The sequence below is a fragment of the Amblyraja radiata genome, chromosome 13 (genome assembly GCF_010909765.2).
Source record: "Amblyraja radiata isolate CabotCenter1 chromosome 13, sAmbRad1.1.pri, whole genome shotgun sequence".
Lineage (NCBI taxonomy): Eukaryota > Metazoa > Chordata > Chondrichthyes > Rajiformes > Rajidae > Amblyraja > Amblyraja radiata.
In genome coordinates, this window is record NC_045968.1 from 30,507,458 (window position 1) to 30,524,077 (window position 16,620).

The following is a 16,620-nucleotide window of genomic DNA, read 5'->3' on the forward strand; positions in this document are numbered from 1 at the left end:
ACGTGGACTTTATTTTGCAAATATTGGTTGTTGGTTCATTGGCAATGAAGTGCATGCATCAGACGACAATTTCAATAAGGCAACCACTTTAAATTTCAGATTGCAAGTCAGGAACTGAGCTGGTGCATATTAGAAGGAGCTAGGCAGCAATGGCATCAAAGTCAAAGACAGATGCATTTCCTGCAGTAACAAATACCCATCTAAGGACCCACAACCAAAAACATAATCTATCCAGGTTCTCCAGAGACACTGCCTGGCCCACCAAGTTACTCCAGCACTTTTTGGCTTTTATTGTAAACCAGTATCTGCAATTCTTTATGCATCTATGTGAAAAGTAAACTGTGGCACCTTTATAAAATATCAAGCAGCCCAAGTTATGAGGGGGGGGGGAGGGAAGAAATAACTAGCTATTAAGAGTATACCCATTGCACATCTCAAATAAAATTATTATTTCAGCTTCTACTGAAAATAGAATCAGTCATCCAGCATGGAAATAGACCCTTGGGCCCCAACTTCCCCATGCCGACCAAGATGCCCCATTTACACTGATCCCACCTACCCACATAACCCACTAAAACTTGCCTATCCACAAACTTGTCTAAATGTCTTCTAAATGTTAATTATAGGACCTCCTTCAAATAACTCCTCTTTCAGCTCGTTCCATATACCCACCATCCTGTGTGAAAACGTTGTGTCTCAGGTTCCTATTAAATCTACACCCCCACGTCTTAAGCCATGTCCCCGAGCTTAAATCTCGGGCTTACTTTGGTTTTGAAATTAATGCAGCATCCATGAGGGCAATGTTCATTTCACACTAAAAAAAAGGCTTATATTCAGTCTCTTACGTTGAGAACTCAGTCTTTGTGACTGTTAGCCCACAATACCAATCAGCACTATCTCAGGACCACTTGCCCCAGTCCATCGAATGTAGGGTTCTCAGATGAAGAGGCCAAATGACAAAAATAAGGAACAATGACCAACTCAGATTCTAGATACCACCATTTCATTTTTCTCACACCCTGCATACAAAGGTCAGGGTCATCCCTTGCATTGATCGGCAGACTCCAAGCTGGGAAAGGTCTGTGTAATAGCGTGTCAATTTACAGCTTTAAGGATGATTCTGTTACTTTGATGTTGTGCCATGATGTACGATTTCCAGAATTGTGATCCTGGTGCATGATGCCCAAGGAAACAGATCAGTATTTGCAAGTTTAGGAGATAACTACACTAATCTTGTTTAGTCTTACTGCTGCTGGCAAGGATCAACATGAACAGGTGTCAAGCTTCATAATTAGTCACGGGACAATCTTCGGTCAAAATGAAAAGGTTCATATTCTAGACTGGCATTTAATTGCCAAATGCTCTAGAAACCGTTAAAAATAAAAGAGCTTGCTATAAAAGAATGCTATAGAAACCATTAAAAAATCCTCAATCAACAGCTGCTTCACAAATCAAAAAGTATATTTAAAGGGGAGGTTGAACAAACTTGGATTCCACTCTTAAGAATACAATCCAAGGAGAGATCCAATAGAAAGGTTTGTACAATTATGAGGGGCATAGACAAAGCAGTCAGAATCTTTTCCCCCCAGTGTGGAGATGTTAAATTCTAGAGGGTATAGCTTTATGGTCAGAAGGGAAAGTGTAAAGGAGATATGCAGGGCAACATTTCTTGTTTAAAAACTCAGCGAGTAGTAGCCTAAAAAGCATTGCCAGGAATGGTGGAAACATACCACAGTACAGTTCAGTACTTTTATTGCAGACAAAATGGTGCCAGTACACACATGCACAGTTCAGGTGACTTTGACTGCCGTACAATCAATCTAGTTTTTATTTAACTTTATAAGAGGTCACAAAAAAAAAAAAATAGTGGTGTTTTTTAGATAAGCTCATGAATAGGCAGGGATTGGATCGTGTGCATGCAGGGTGATTTGTTTAATTTGGTATCATATTCGGCACAGACATAGTAGGCTAAAGGGCCTACACAACAACCTCCAAATAGGCTCTGAGCTATATAGACTTTGGGGACATTACCTTTGACTTTGCACTGCTAATGTCTGTCTGTTTTTTGTTTTTTTAATACACGGTACTTTTTTTGCTGTTCATTATGGGTTTTAAAGGGCGATATGTTTACATATCTGTTGTGCTGTTGTGTGCAAGAATGTTATTGTTCCATTTCGGGACATATGGCAATAAAACATGCTCTACTCCTGGTCTTTTCCTCTACTGTATTCTACACTCTATACAACTCATCTAACAAACTGTTCTTTTTCACTTTATTCTTCATAGGAAGATATGGAGATGGAGCAGGATGAGGCATCGTGGGACATGGGTGAATGGATCACATGCCTGGGAAACTGGAGCTTGTGCTGTCAATGTTGATGCCACTGGGGATTTGAGTTTCCAAACCCCACGGAGAGCTCTGCTGAAGTCAGGCCACAGCAAAAATCAAAACAGTCTTGCACAAATTGAGCAAGAATCCAGAAGCCACGGATTGTTACGTGTAAGACAACTGTTCCACGGACCATTTAAAAAAAAAAAAACACATTTAAACATAACCATTGGAGTATTCCGCAAAGTTGCTGCCGACTCCATTGGACGATTAAAGCAGTACTTTATTTAACACAACTTGCAAACGGGGATGTTTGTGGGCATAAGAGTCCAAAACAAGCAAGATGACTCGAGTTTTAACAGACAAGATTTGACAGCAAGCCACAGGACAGGTTGAAAGGATTTAATAAAAGGAAGAATAATCAGGTGGGAGAGAAATAGTGAAAGGGAACCACAGAATTTAGCATCAAGGTAGCTGGCAACATAGCTAATACTGCAAGAAAAACAAAAATAGGAACAAATGATCAGAATAGGAAGAGCAAAGGAAATGCAAGGACTGAAGGGCTAGCAGAGATACTCAAATATAAAGACAACTGTTAAAACTAAAAGGCATTGCTTCACCAAGAGTCAAAGGGCTTTGGGACTAGATCCAATGTCCAAGCCAACATTTACATCTTTGAGCAGACAATCTACAGCCTGGTGCCGAATATGTATTCTAGCTCCCAGAAAGAAGCCAACAAGCAAGTGCCAATTCAGAAGTGGGGACAGAAACAGAACAGATTTGAAAGTTAACATCAATTTGAGGAATTCAAAGCAGCAGGTTGATAATAAGCCAATCATAGAAAATGAAACATGATGAATGAATATTTGCATAGCTAAAATAAATAGCAAAGCTTCAAGAGGCAGCTGGTAAACTCACATGAAAAATAGTGACGTGTACATCTGTGCTGGAGCTGGCAGGAGAAACACAAATTTGTACAACACTCTATACAAAGTGGCAAGAGTAGCAGGGATCATACAGAAAGTTGAAATGGATAATGATGGAATGTTTTGAAACTTTGAATGTGATCATTTGTTTCACATCAGCATTACAACAAACGTAGACCTACAAGTAACACTTTCAAGACATGTTGACAGTATGTTTGTTTTGAAGATTGAGAAAAGTGTTTTGCATTGTATTGTGTTGATTAAGGAATCAATGTTGCTCATGAGTCATGACTTGCTACCAGAGTAAAATAAGTGATATTTTACTTCAGCCAAGAGAAGAGAACCACCATTTGATTTGTCATCTAGTTTGCCGTTTGAGATTATATATTAGTCTGTTGAAGTAACAATCAATGGCCATCAAGTGATCATCTAAGATAAAATACCAAAAGGAGAGCTTGCTAGTGGGAGACAACAGGGCATGAAAGCAGAAAGAGGTACAAATACTCAACAGGTCTGACAGCATCGGTGGAATATGAAACAGAGTTAATGTGTCAAGTTTCGGTAAAGTAATTGATCTGAAACATTAACTATTAATCATTCCAGATGCTTTCCAACCCATTTACACACTTTTCTGCTTTTACATTAGATTTGTAACATCAGCAGCTTTTGATTATCAACAGATGAAACTGAATTGAGATGCATTTAAACACTTATGATAAAAATTAATAGTAGACTTGCTTTTATAATTAGGATATTTTAAATAAATCTGCAAATTATCAGTCTCATTTATTCAAATCCCAAGAAAGCTAGGTCCAGTAGCACGGGCTAATTACAAAACACAAGTCATGGTTGGGAGAAGCCTTGTCCTGGATAGGAAAAGGAAGACCAAGAATCACTTGAGGAGCGTCTGAAAGCAGCACAGATCTCACTGTGAAAGATTAGCAGCATAATAGACCTGAATCACAATAACTTTATAGCCAGCAAGAATAATGGGCACTTTCAAAATTAACAACCAGTCTAACATTTTAACTTCAATGTGGCACCCCACAAGTGGAATAACATTTAATCATGCAAAAACAGTACAGGGATTAGAGAAAGATTTATTTTTAAAAAGGCAGATGTTGCAGAAAATCCAATTTCAACCCACACAATGTTATGTGCTTAAAATACAGTCCAAAAACAAGATGCAAAGTACTCAATTATTTTTTCCCCCAATGTTACTTTCCCACCGAGTCGGAAAGGCAACAGAGGATCACAATATCATTGACATCTCAGCATGTTCACTTTAGCTCCAATATACAGAGCAAGCATTAACAAGACAATGAACTCCAGATGCTAGAATCTTTAGCAAAGTGCTGTATGAATTCAGTCATTCAGACAGCAACTGTGAAGTAAATAGTAAGATGACATTTAGTGTCAAGCCCCTTCTTTAAACTGACATTTCCTGACCCACTGAGTGACTCCAGTACTTTTCTTTGCTCAAACAGCTCTTTAAAACACCGTATGCCTTGGGCCCTATATTTGATCCAATGACACAGAGGCCAATTATAGTAGCCCAACCACCATGTGGATTAAAGTTATCACCTCAGAGACTGGATTAATGCAATTTCTAGTATCTACAGTTCAATCTTCAAGAACCAAGTTGTATGAAAGGGAAATTTCAAACAGGTTCGTAGAATCAATGTGTCCAGAAGGACTATATTAAACTTGTGCACATAGTACAGGCTGACATTCAGTAATAGATAACTGACAACTTTAAAACACACTCCAACAATGATGGACCAGTTATTTAAAATAAAGACATAGGGTAGGTAGCAAATGTCCCTAACCTACCCCACAGCACCCTGGAAGCTACATTATTAAAGTATTTAAAAGTAGAGGTGGATAGTTTTTTGTTTTAAAAAAAAAAAAGAGGATCACAGAATTAAAAATGGGTAACTGCACATGAGGCGTTGAGATTTGGGATAGACCAGCCGTAGTCACATTGAACAGTGGGGTAGGCAAACTACTCCCCCACCTATTGTCCTTGTGTACAGAAACAATAGAAATCCAACTGTTTCACATAGTAGCAATGAAAAAAGACATTGCAAACATGTATTCTTCAATAACCAACCTCCCATCTCAGAGAGACATTCAGCTGATCTGTTCACCCACACTTCCTAATTTGCAAACAACACACACCTTTGTGTTTTAGTCAAATGCACAACCAAATGGTGCTTTATGTTAAGAGATCGCATTACACATGTTGGAAAGGCCAACAAAATATTCCCAACCCCTTTCCATGGACGGCAATTGTGCACCTAATCATGTGCGGTTCAAATGCATTAAGAAACCTGCTGCTCCACAATGATTGTTTTTTTAAATATGCAACTTTGAAAGTAAATTTCAATTGATTAGAGAATATAGATTGTCAGCAAATCTAAGTTAAAATTTAAAAAAATGGAGAAACTAATTTCCAGCCCACTGCTTAAAACAAAGATACTACTTTACATGACCACTCAAGTTCTAACTTAAAGGAGAAGGCAAAATGACAATTGGAAGTATCCACCAAGATGCAGCTGTTGCACAGAAACCCAACTCAGGAGATTGAGTGATCACACCCTGCTCCAGAGAATGCACACCAAACCTAGACTGACATGCCATGGTCATGAGGATACCATCTTTTTGATTAACAGAGAAGCCTACAGATGGAGGCAAAGCACCCCATGGGACAAATCGTAAATTGTGGTTTCTAGACCACATTGAACCAATGGTATAAGTTTTATTAAAGATATAAAAGCAGTCAGCGGGTTGAGGCCAAACAGTGAGAGCATGGACATTGATCGCAGAGTAACAGAGGGCTGCAGTGAATGGTCATTTTGTTTTTGCATTGGTGGAAAGTGAGTACTCCAGAGGCTCACGTTGGACCAATTGCTTTCTTATTAAGAATTTACATTAATTTCCTGGACTCCAAAGTGTCCACATTTCCCAAGTTAACAGATGACAGAACTGGCTAGATTATAAACTATAATAGAGGCTAATTATGGATCACAAAGGATACAGACAGATAGACTGCACATATGCACTGCAGAGGAATGACAAGAACTGTAAGGTGATGCCATCTTGGTCAGGAAAATGGAACAGGCAACACAAAATACCAAAATGAGCAGAAACAGTGAAAGCTGCTCAAACCATTGAAAATGGCAGGGAAAGTTGAGGAAGTAATTTACATGTAATACTCAATTGTATGCTTATCAATGAAAGTAAGTGTATTAAAATAATGAAGTCACGCAGAACCTTAATAAAACAATGGTCAATCTCAACTGGAGCAATCTGGCCCCACAGGAAAGATGTGAAGGCATCAGATACAATCTAGAAGAGACGTACGAGAATTACCTTGGGATTTGGTTGGAGGAAGAACATGTCTTTGGCATAAAACAAAGCAAAAAATACTGCCAGAGGAAAACTCGCAATATGTGGTTACAAGCTTTGTGCGCAAATGTGGTGGAGGCAGATTCCATTGTGGCCTTCAAGAAATTGGATGATAAACTACAGAAAGACTTAAAGCAATAGAGACAAGGATAGAGCTGAAGAGTTGCTCTGAAAGAGACAGCAAGGACAAAATGGTCTCCTCCTGCAATGTAATCAGTTTGATGATTCCATAATCTCACTACTGTTTGCTGTGCACAATTTACCTATTCTGGGCCTCCATTTCAAGAGGGTATGAAAGAAGCTTTAATCGTTGTTTTTCCATTGGGCAATGCTGAATTAACATATACCAATTAGAGTGAATAAAGTATCAGATCAAATATATAATTCAACCCCTCCCCACATTTACAACTAGATAGAACAGAGTATGCTATTAATTTTCCTCAAGCATTCGAGGTACAATAAAAGAGTAGCTGTGATTGAGAATAGATTACAATACCTTGATACAATTGCAACAGTTACATAGCATTTTTCACCAATTAATTGATTTATCCAAAGATTCTTTCTCCCTCCAGCATTAAAAAAATCCAATATGGAAATGAAAGGCATCATTGGAAGCAGGTGAATTAGGGCCTGTCCCACTGTACGAGCTAATTCAAGAGTTCTCCCGGGTTTCCCCCGTTTCGAACCGGGAGAATTACGGTACAAACCGCTCGTAGGTACTCGGGGCTCTCGTGGACATTTTTCAACTTGTTGAAAAATCTTCACGAGCTTACCGCGTTTCCCGAGTACCTACCGTTAGCGTTACAAGCCACTAAGAGACGTCCCAAGCTCAGACTTACTCAGACTGTGCTTACCACGAGCTTGATTTTTTTTTTTTTTTAACTCGGGAGAGCTCTTGAATTACCTCGTACAGTGGGACAGGCCCTTTACAAAGAAGTTGCAGTCTCATGATGTGGCTCCTAACAATGTAATTGTGCAGTGCCAGTGACCCGATTCAATTCAGACTCTGGGTTCTCTGTGGAGTTCAGTTTCCTTTCCGTATATTGCCCCGAGAAAGTAACCAAGTAGTACAATTTGGAGAAATATTAATGGGAATGTGGAGAGACAGGTTACAGGGAAAATTAGTCCTAGGAGCTAGCTAGACTCAATAAATCATATACCATCGTCCTATGTTGTAATGAAGTAAGAAAATAACGTCCAGCGAGGAAATGAACCACTCAGATCAGTTATCACAAGAGATTCCAGTTTGGTTTGAAGAAGAGGCGAGACTAGAAATACGGACTGGGTTGTTAACACAAAGATTACCAATAATATAGAGCACAGTTCTTAACCTTAAAAATCTGATTAACTTAATCTGAAGTGCAGCTCTTGTAAGCACACGCAGTAGCAGGAAAAAAAATCCTCTGGGAACTGCTTTAGCCCACTGTTGATAAAGATGCATTTGCTCTGAGATACTGTTCCCGATTCTTTCCCTCGATGTTAACTTTATCCTTGGGATATTTTACCATGTTAAAAGGAATGCTGCCGATTGGAATTTTACCTGAAAGAACTCAACAACAAATGCATTATGGGCATACATGCAAGAGCTTAAATCTGAAAACATCCTGGATAGCCAAATGCATGGTTCAATGTGCAGGCCATGGCAGCTAAATTTTTGGGCTGCATGGGAAAATGGAGGGTTATGAAAAAAGGTATAAAAGTGGGGAAACACCCAGTTGCTAACCATTTAAAATCCCCTGCCCATTCCCTTTTTTGTTCTGGGCCTCCTTCATAGCCAGAGTGAGACCACACACAAACTGGAGGAACAGCACATCGCATTCTGGCTTGGGTATCTTGCAACCCAATGGCATGAACATAGAGTTCTTCTGTCCACTCACCCCTGCCCCCCACAATCAATCTAAGGAGTCTCAATCCAAAACATTGCCCATCCATGTTCTCCAGGAATGCTGTCTGATCCGCTGAGTTACTCCAGCACTTAGTGTCCTTGTGCATAAAAGTGGAACCGAGATCAAGATCAGATTAAAGACACAGAATACTGGAGTAACTCAGCAGGACAGACAGCATCTCTGGAGAGAAGGATTGCGTGACGTTTCAGTGCCTGTCCCACCGAGTTACTCAGCATCTTGTGTCTACCTTCGGTGTAAACCAGCATCTGTAGTTCCTTCCTACTCAAAATCAGATTAGCCATGTCCTTATGGAATGGCACATGAGGATACATTGCCTGCACCCACTCCCTCCCCTGGTGTTGTTATGATCTTAGAATGCTGAACTGGCTAACAGATGGAGATCAAGGCAAATAGCACAGCTAAATACAGAGGTCAAACAGACAGGGATTGGGGGGGGGGGGGGGGGGGTTTAAGAGTGACTGTGGGGAAAGAGGAAAGTATTTACAATCAAGTGATCAAGTGGGAGGTGGTGGCTTGTTTGGAATACAGATAATGCCAAAGAACCACTCGATGCTGACATCTGGCATTTAGAAGGTTCAAAGAATTCTTATTACAATGCATTGAAAAAATACTAAACAATTTCATAAATTTCTCATTAGGCCTTTAATCATAACAGTTCAGATATTACCCCTGAAAATTTGCCAGATTAATAAATGGACCAATGTCAAAGCAATTGTGTAAAAAAATAATTGCAATGTTCTGCAAGTTCCCATCTCAGAGAATTACAGCTGTTTGTATTGATTGCGGTTTTGAAAGCAAAACATTGAATTCATATATTTAACAGATAACAGGCTAGCCGAGCAAAAAGCAGCATGCAAGATATGGCATGCAGAAAAGTGCTGGGGGAACTCAGCAGGTCATGAAGCACCTGTGGAGGGAAATGGACAGGCAAGGTTTCAGGTCAAAATCTATTACATACATATGTAGAAATGCAAATAGGTAACTTTAATTACATACAAGCTGGCACAGTGTTCGTTAATTCAAGTTTTATTCATGACCCAGGATCTATATACGTTTAAAAATAGTTTAGTCGTCATTCTCAAACACAAGAAAATGTCACAATTAACTTGAGAAAATAAAAAAATCAATTAAATTTTACTCAAAAAATAATTCCATACCAATTTGTAGACCGAGTTTTAAAAAGACAGCCGATTCATACATGCAGGCAGCAAGGTCAAATCGGCTGGAAACAAACGTTATGGTGCCACATATACATTCAATTGGTGACAAAGTCAATTTAGCTAATACAAATAACTGGGTGCTCAAAGCAAAAACTGGGTACAGACCCTTCCAAGAACAAATTGAAAAAGTGATAGATTTACCAAATGAATATTTACTTAACTCGAATGACACACTTTGCAAAGGAAAAAAATGACTAAGCTGGTCTGAACACTACCACTGCCAACTCAGCAAACCCAGTTTGCTTAATTAACATCTTTACAAAGATTATATATCACAAATTTAAAAAAACAACGCCAGACAAAAAGGCAATACGTTTGAAAGTTTAAAAATAAGCAGATTTGTCCTTTCAGAGCCCATCCCATGAACAGCTTCAGAAAGTGACAACGTCACCAGATAAATCGAGACACACACACAGAAAAGAAAAACAAAATATGGGGGAGGAAAAAAATCCGAAAAATACCAAAAATTAAAACAAATAACACGAATGTTAAACAATAAGGGACAGGGGATTTGGATGAAGATTACAGGACGCTCAGACATTTATATCCCAGACCTGCTCAGAATTATTCCACGTAGCAAAATCCATTGCATAATCACCTTTGTTTCAGCAAAAACTGAAAACACCAGCATTTCAGCACACTCCAATTACCTAAACCACAAGTCGAACAGACAGGCAAAAAAAGGCAACAGGTCCTGCCACAATGGCATTGCGGTGGGTATTTTTGGAAGCAAGGCGAGAAAATAAAACTTTATGCAAAAACTTTGGGGAAACTTTGCAGAGTTTGTGCGCCTGCGCAGTGCTGACACGTAGCCCTTATCCCAGCGGCTCTCGCGCAGCGGAAAAAAAAATGGAGCAGCGGCTCCGCTCCGGCCGAGCCCGCCCCGCTGCCGCCTCCTCCCCGCCACCTGGGCCGGGCTGAGCCGCCCGCCTTCGCACCCAGGCCTGCCACCCACCGCGGCCCGGCCTGGCCAGCCTATCCTGCGGCCCACCCCGCCATTGGCAACGCACAGGCCGGCCGGCCGGCCGCGATTGTGAGGCCCGAGCAGCCACCTGCTCGCCAGTTGCCGGATGGTCGGTGCGGTGACACCGGCTCTCCGTCCTCGGCCTAGTCTGGCGGCCGGGTCTGACTTGACCCACCTCCTCCAGCACTCACCGTATCACGGTGTCCTCGTAGCCCTCTCTGATGGAGAAGCTCCTGAACTCCAGAGTGAGGGGAGCCGCAGGGCGGCCGCTTATAGCCGGGCCCGGGCCCCAATCACAGGTCGAGACGTCAGCGTGGGGGCGTGAGGGAGAGGAGCGGGGGGGGGGGGGGGGGGGGGGGGGGGGCTGGGGAGCAGTTGGGAGGAGGAGTGGGAGAAGGAGGAATGCGGGAGGGGAAAAATGAAGAAGAGGAAAAGAGAGTCAATGGGGAAAAAGGTATAGAAGGCGTTGGAGCTAAGATTGAGCAAAGGAAAGGATATTGGAAAGGGATGGATGTGGAACAGAGATATGAGGTGGTAAGAAGTGTAGATGGAGAGGATGAGGAAAAGGCAAAGCATGCAGGAAGGGGAGAGAGTGAAAGAGGGGCGATTTACTTGGTTATGGGGGATTTACTTTACTTTAAGGATACAGCATGGAAACGGGTTTTTTGGCTGACCAAGTTTTGGTCGGCCATGGAACCTGTTTCCATGAGTAGGAAGGAATTGCAGATAGACACAAAAAGCTGGAGTAACTCAGCGGGACAGGCAGCTTCTCTGGAGAAAAAATCCCCGAAACGTCTGAAAAAGGGTCTCGACCCGAAACGTCACCCTTTCCTTCTCTCCAGAGATGCTGCCTGTCCCGCTGAGTTACTCTAGCTTTTTGGGTCTATCTTCGGTTTAAACCAGCATCTGCAGTTCCTTCTTACACATAAGGAATTGCAGATGCGGGTTTAAACCGAAGATAGACACAAACAGCTGGAGTAACTCAGCGGGACAGGCAGCATCTCTAGAGAGAAGGAATGGATGACGTTTCCAGTCGAGGCTCCTGTTTCCATGCTGTATCCCTAAAATAAAGTAAATAAAGTTATTCCCACTTTCTCACCCATTCATTACACATCTGGGGAAATTTAGAGGCCAATTAACCTGCATGTCAACACGTCTTTGGAATATGGGAGGAAACCAAAGCACATGGAGGGAGGATGGGGAATAAGGTGGTGGGGATGGGAGATGAAGGGAGAGAATGGGATGGGAGAAGAGGGTGAGGGGAGTGATATGAGGGGAGGGCGTTAGAGGGGATGGGGACAATTGGTGGTGAGTGGGAATGAATACATGAGGAGAAGGGGAGGGGAAGAGGGAATGGGAAAGGGAACTGAGGGAATGGCAACAGACTTGAATGAACAAATACACCATTGTTGTTACCAACATCAAAAGGAAACATATGGAGGAGTGTATCTCCACCAAAACCCACTGAGTGTTGCCTAACCAGGAACCGTAGATGAACCAGGAGATTTTCAAATGTACCGGGGAATCATACAGCATGGAAACACACCCTTTGGCTCAATTTACCCTTGCTGACTAAGGTGCCCCATCGACATTAGACCCACCTGCCTGTGTGTATTTAAATCAGGCAATGCAAGTTCATATAGGAAGTCCAGGTACGACCTCGATGAGGCCATCAGAAATACAAACAGCAGATTTTGCTCTAAATTGGAGTATGTGTCAAACGTTCACTTCCAGATGAACTCATTGCTTTCCATGCTTGCTTCAATACAGAGAGGATCAATATGCCTTCTCGGCCCCCCCATAGTGTACGATGGCATTCTAATCTCGGTCGCAGGTCGACATCAGAAGATCCTTAATGAGGGTGAACTAATGATCTGATTGTTGACTTTAGAAGGGGAAAGCTGTGGATCCATTAACCCATTTTCACACCTTACATCTCCTCATCTCTGTATCTCCCTCTCCCCCGACTAAGTCTGAAGAAGGGTCGCGACCCGAAAAGTCACCCATTCCTTCTATCCAGAGATGCTACCTGTCCCGCTGAGTTACTCCAGCATTTTGTGCCTATCTTTGGTTTACACCAGCATCTGCAGTTCCTTCCTACAATCTGCCTTCTTCAATGGGTTGGAAGTGGAGATGGTCAACAGCTTCATGTTCCTGGGCATGCATACCTCTGAAGATCTCTTCTGGACTAACCATATTGTTGTAAACACACAAAAAAGCCAATCAACACCTCTATTTCCTTAGAAGATTGACGTTATTTGGATGCTGAAGAATACTCTCTTGAACTTCTAGAGATGTATAGTAGGGGGCATATGAACAGACTGGTTGGATCACCGCCTGTTTCAGCAACTCGATCACCCAGGAACAAAGTAAGTATCAATAGACAATAGGTGCAGGAGTAGGCCATTCGGCCCTTTGAGCCAGCACTGCCATTCAATGTGATCATGGCTGATCTTCCCAATTAGTACCCCATTTCTGCCTTCTCCCCATATCCCCTGACTTTGCTATCTTTAACAGCCCTATCTAGCTCTCTCCTAAAGTATCCAAAGAACTGGCCTCCATCAGACTGAATTCCACAGACTCACAACTCTCTGTGTGAAAAAGTGTTTCCTCATCTCCATTCTAAATGGCTTATCCCTCATTCTTAAACAGTGGCCCCTGGTTCTGGACAGTGCCCAGTTCTGATCAGAGAATTGCAGACACTGCTCAGTCCATAACAGGTACTGACTCCCCACCATCAAAGGGATCTGTAGTAGGCGCTGCTTCAAAAAGGCAGCAAATATCTTCAAAGATGCACATCACCCTGGCCATGCTCTCATTTCCCTTCTACCATTAGGAAGAAGCTACAGCAGTCTGAAAATTTTGTTCAAGAATAGCTTCTTCCCAACAACCATCAGGTTCTTGAACAAAACGCTAACCTCAAACATGAACTTTTCCGGGCTGAACTGTCTTTGTTTGCACTAAGGACAGTAAGTCTTAGGATTGTGGCTTATAATTTATTTAATTGTTTTTGTTTATTATACATTATCTGCAAGTATTTAACTTTCTGGCCTATAATGCCATTGGAAGTAAGAATTTTGTTCTATGTTTGGTACATGTGACAGTTAAACCTCTTGACAATTAAACACTCTTGGCTCTCTTAGATGGAGAAGTGAGATGAGGGGGATGGGAAGATGAGCAGGATGGGGAAGGCAGGTGAGGGGACTGCGATGGGACAATAGGGAAATGGAAATAAAGAGATTGGAATGGGATCGAGATAAGGGGGGATATGGGGAGACGAGATGAAGGGAGAGCGAGTGGGGGCAGAAAATGAGGGTCGAGGAAATAAGGGAATGCGAGTCGCGAAGGGAGGAGCGTGAGGAAGGGAGATGAGAGAAATTGGTGTGAGAGGAAATGAGAGTAGAAAGTGTGAGGAGAGATGGGAGGGGAAATTATGAGGAGAGATGAGAGGGTAAAGTGGGGAACGATGGAGGGGACGAGAGTGGGGGAAAGGGGAGAGTTAAGTCGTGTATTGTCATATACACAAGTATATTGAGGTATAGGTACAGTACAATAAAAATCTTGCAGCAGCATCACAAGCACAGAACACATGCAAAACATAAAATATGCATGAATTATTTTTAAAAACGCACGTAAATTGAACAAAACAATGAAAAAGCAAAAGGCTGTGCAAATAGAAGACACTAGACTAAGTGGGACCCGTTGGGTTCCAGCATCACACGGGAGGGCTGATCCCCCAACGCAATATTCCACCTCTCCACCAATTCCAATATTGGTGGCCAGTGGGGGGGGGGGCTTTCTGGAGCGCTAGTATGGGTGTTGCGGGCTGAAGGGACTGGTTTCCAGAGAGCTAGTATGGACATTGTGGGCCAAATGGATTCTTGGGCTGGCGGCTCAGTCACTCAAGCCTGTTGTGCTGGCAGCTCACTCACTCACGGCTGGTGGGCTGGCAGTTGACTCACGACTATTCCTTGAAATTCCATTTCAAGCAGGGTGCAAGGCCACCAAATTCAAGTGCACTTTCATACCATTTCAAGCAAGGTGCAAGGCCACCAAATTCAAGTGAAGTTTCATACCATTTCAAGCAGGGTGCAAGGCCACTAAAGACAGCCAGTTGTGACCTCTCCCTCCTCCATCTTGCAGAGACTGAGCCGCGCCCACACTTCTGGGGTTTATAGTCCCTCCCCCCTCTCACCAGAAGGGGCGTGGCCTTCAAGACGTGATTCACAGGAGAGAGAATCTCAACATTTTTTAAACACTAATAACTCTTTTATTTTTCATCGATGGGAAATATCCTTGGCACCTGATGAGCGGAGGGGTACTCTGAGTAAGATGGCCAAAAAGCACAGCCATACGTGGTAGCGTTTTTTCTAAAATCAATATAAAGCGCATACAGAAAGTGGTCAAGATTAGACTTTTAATTATATAGAAGGCAAGGCAACTTTAATTACGCAAGGCAACTTTAATTAGGCAAGGCAACTTTAATTAGGCAAGGCAACTTTAATTAGTCAAGCCAACTTTAATTAGGCAACACAGCTTTAGCATTTCCAAACCAAAGGCAACACAGCTTTGGCATTTCCAAACCAAAGGCAACACAGCTTTAGCATTTCCAAACCAAAGGCAACACAGCTTTAGCATTTCCAAACTATATTTTCAAAACACATTAAGGGCACTGACAGGTCAATAAAACCACTCACAGTTTAATAGTCATGTGTTCACTGTTATTCACAACTCAGACTGAGCGATGTGACCCTCTCGCTCCCCCATCTTCCAGAGACTGACTGAGGCACTCAACACTTACGGGTTTTATAGTCCCTCTGGAAGGGGCATGGCCTTCAGGAGAGAGAATCTCCACATTTTTTAAACACTAATAACTCTTTTATTTTTCATCGATGGGAAAAATCCTCTTGTCCTGCACAGCGGAGGGGGATTCTGAGTAAGTTGGCCAAAAATCACAGCCGTAAGTGGCACCCTTTTTCTAAAATCAATATACAGAACAACAGGAAGTGGTATATATATATACTGTAGATATTGCAAAATACAATTAGATCTAAATCCATGGTAGTGTATGAGGTGGTCCATAGTGGGGAGGCTGGGAAGGAACGAGATTGTGAAGAGGAGAAGTGGAAGGGGCTGAAGGAGAGAGGGGATAAGGGGCAGAGGGGCAAGGAGGTGAGGAAGTGGGAGGATTTGTAGGAGAAAGATTGGAATAGGATGCAGCAGAGGAGTAGAGATGAAGGTTTGGGGGAGGGGATGAAGGAGAACTGCGTAATGAAGGAGCAAGGCAGATATGTGAGAAGATTGATGGAGGAACTAGGGAAGGGTAGAGGGGTGTGGGAGGGTAAGGATGAAAGAGAAGGGGGAAACATAGAAACAGGTAAATAGGTGCAGGAATAGGCCATTCGGCCCTTCGAGCCAGCACCGCCATTCATGGGCTGATCATCCTAAATCAGTACCCTGTTCCTGCTTTCTCCCCATATCCCTTGATTCTGTTAGCCCTAAACGCTATATCTAACTCTATCTTGAAAACATCCAGTGAATTGGCCTCCACTGCCTTCTGTGGCAAAGAATTCCACAGATACACAATGCTCTGGGAGAAGAAGTTTTTCCTCATCTCAGTCCCAAATGACCTACCCCTTATTCTTAAACTGTGACCCCTAGTTCTGGACTCCCCCAACATCAGGAAATGTTTCCTACATCTATCCTGTCCTATCCCTTAAGAATGGTATATGTTTCTATAAGATACCCTCTCATCCTTCTAAATTCCAATGAATATAAGCCCAGTCGATCCATTCTTTCATCATGTGTCAGTCCCGCCATCCCAAGAATTAACCTGGTGAACCTACGCTGCACTCCCTCAATA

The 16,620-nt window shown here is 42.3% G+C and overlaps 1 protein-coding gene across 6 annotated transcripts in view; it reads right to left on the reverse strand.

Moving 5' to 3' along the window:
* Positions 1-16,620, reverse strand: part of LOC116979795 (high density lipoprotein binding protein) — an 82,914-nt gene that overhangs the window by 53,863 nt on the left and 12,431 nt on the right. For 3 of the 6 annotated variants that reach the window (XM_033031617.1, XM_033031619.1, XM_033031614.1), the window contains exon 1: positions 10,949-11,054. The exons of 2 other annotated variants lie outside the window; for them this stretch is intronic. The gene's annotated coding sequence lies outside the window, so the exon portion shown is untranslated. Of the gene's footprint in view, positions 1-10,391; positions 10,414-10,948; positions 11,055-16,620 lie in introns of those variants that run through there. One more of the 6 variants, XM_033031616.1, reaches the window with a different exon arrangement.